General features: G+C 33.1%; 1 long non-coding RNA gene across 1 annotated transcript; it reads right to left on the bottom strand.

Moving 5' to 3' along the window:
* Positions 1 to 410: 410 nt before the first annotated feature.
* On the bottom strand, positions 411 to 2,170 carry LOC105261688 (uncharacterized). Its single transcript, XR_009343248.1, has 3 exons — positions 1,469 to 2,170; positions 1,262 to 1,382; positions 411 to 1,191 (listed from the first exon to the last, which is right to left on the bottom strand). It is a non-coding gene; the product is annotated as an uncharacterized LOC105261688 (long non-coding RNA).
* Positions 2,171 to 2,573: the final 403 nt, after the last annotated feature.

The raw sequence follows: 2,573 nt of genomic DNA, 5'->3' as shown, positions 1-2,573 counted from the left end.
TATCAGTATGAGTTAAGATTTCATCCAGTAATCTAACTCAAACATACCACATGCAGCAATTGAATTATTTATTTCTAACTCAAAGGTCTGTTCACCACATTTTCTTATCTTATATAATATGGACTGTATTAAAAAGATCCCTGTTTAACAAATCCCTCTCATCTACACTAGTTAGCCCCGCTATTCTCTTTTATTATAAAAACATGTTCACTTATCCGTGAACATCTCATATAATGGGTTTATCCAGTAATCAGTTACAACTTTAAAACCTGATCCCTTAATAAGATAGAAGTAATACAATTTTATACGATCAATTCTTTGTTTACTATTTACGGTTGGTGTAAATTTGAGTTGAAAGTATTTACTTTACAGAAAGTATATTTCAATACTAAGGTGTGGTGTGCGCCTTTAAAAGGGGTAACCCTGAAAATAATTGATAGCTAGAAGAAGAAGAAGAAGAAAAATGTTGCCAACCATTACTAGGAGACAGCTGATTATTCCAATTACTTAAATGTCAATATTAGGGAATAATATAAAAAGAAAATGGAAAAATTAAGCGAGGAAAATGGCAGCCAGAATTTCCTGGCAAAAATTGTAAGAAAAATCTTTCCTTTTTGATTTTGCCTGCGAAGAAGATTGGATGTGTGGCTCCCTGTAACCAGCGAAGAAAAAAGCCGACAAAGTTTTTGGTGATGAACCACTTGTTAAGAAGTGAATTCAATGTTTTTATTTGTTTGAAACATATATACAAACAACACGAAATACAAACTTTTTTTTACAAAATTGGAAGCCTTAAAATAATTTAACAACATTTAACAACAAAAGGCTAAAAGTTGAAAGAAAACTTATAACAAAACAAATAGTTTTTCACAAAAATTGAAAATTAAAAGAAAAATTGAACTTTTTTTTAAATTAAACCAAATTTGGAAACAATTTAACAAAATTGAAAAGAAAAACCAAAACAATTAACTGAAAATCTAAACCAAGAAAATAAATCTTAAACCTAAAAATTCCTGAAGAATTGGAGCCTACAAGCCACACCATCGCCCATCCAATCCATCGAGGGAGCCGCTGATTTTGCGCCATTGCTAACCCAGCGTGGCTTGGTATTCCCAATCGACATTTAATACACGAAACCTCGGACAGACAGACGGACGACGAAGCATCATAATTAAATTCCGCGGTTTTTTTCTGTAAAAAAAAAAAAGAAACAATATGAATTAGAAGGGGAAACAAATGAAGTCTATTTTAAATTTATCACCTTTTGGTTAGTCTGCAGGTACACGACGTTGAACAGAGCTCTATTCAAAGTTAGATAACCAGGCTTTTAATCCGTTCGTCGATTTTAAGTGCTATCGACACTCCACCTTTGTTTGCCTTTCCTGAAATTGAATGAAAGAAATATAATTAATAAAAAAAAAATTAACGTGGAATATAATTAAAAAAGCTAAACTTTAACAATACTTACGTACATACTTGTTGGGAAGAACCACAATTGCAAGCTGCCTTTATTGCACCCTAATTTTTGTCATCAGAAAGCGCAGTCTAAAAGAAGAAAAAGGAGAATTTTTTTGTAATTTTTGGCAAAATTGTTTTAATTCATTGAATTGAATTCATTGTTAAATTTGAACGCAAACATTAAAGTTAGCATGTAATTTTTTTACGAATTGTTATTTGGGTATTTAAATAGTTTAAATAAAATGTACCAATTTTATATAGAAAAGACAAATATGTCCTTGGCTTAAAGCCCTTTTTAAAAGGTGGTGGTAATGGTATAAAATGCGGTAAGTCAAGGGTCAGATCTGGGACGTCCAGTATGAGTAGACGTCATGGCGAGAGGTGTTCTCGGAGGGAGGGCTATCTCCTGGCTGGTCAGCCGCCAGGAGCACTGTTTCTGTGAAAAAAAAACTAATGTTATTTTGGGATTTGGTTGTAGTTAGGTGAACGTTTTCTTTTTAATTTTTTGTTGACATGTTTCAGGCTTCCTTTTACCCCCTTTTTGATTTAGTTTGAAGTCCGGTATGATTTTATTTGTTTGTTCAACCGAAAAGATCTGCAAGTGGCAAGAACCAACCCCCAATCCGACGAGCCATAGCCGCGCTAAACGCCAGCATACCGGCAACGCCACTTAATGGTCAACACAGCGATTTTATTTCGTTTTCCTAGAACACGGTTGTTACAAAGGTAATAATATATGTGGTTGAGTCTAATTAAAATTTCTAGTTTAATTCATCTTCGTTTGACCTTAAGTCCAACCTTGACTAGCGCACAGTTATTGCAATTATGGACGGGGTTTTAATCCAAAAAAAAGCTTTTTTATGTGTCAATTTTCTTTGTACGAGTAAATTCAATTTCACCATTACTATAAAATCTTTTACATGTCAACTTCTTTGTGTGTCAAAAAAAATAACCATTTAAATATCCATTAACAACATTCGTTCAATATTTAAATGCATTGCAATAAAATGAAAGAATCCGATTCACACCCAAAGGCCGGATTGTCAAGATGTTGAAATGCTTTATAACGAATTATACGTCCATTAGGCTTGCGAACTCATTATCGCCATTTCCAG

Source organism: Musca domestica, unplaced genomic scaffold (genome assembly GCF_030504385.1).
Source record: "Musca domestica strain aabys unplaced genomic scaffold, Musca_domestica.polishedcontigs.V.1.1 48, whole genome shotgun sequence".
NCBI classification, from domain to species: domain Eukaryota; kingdom Metazoa; phylum Arthropoda; class Insecta; order Diptera; family Muscidae; genus Musca; species Musca domestica.
The sequence above is the reverse complement of the archived record's forward strand: the minus strand, read 5'-3'. Positions and strand labels throughout refer to the sequence as shown.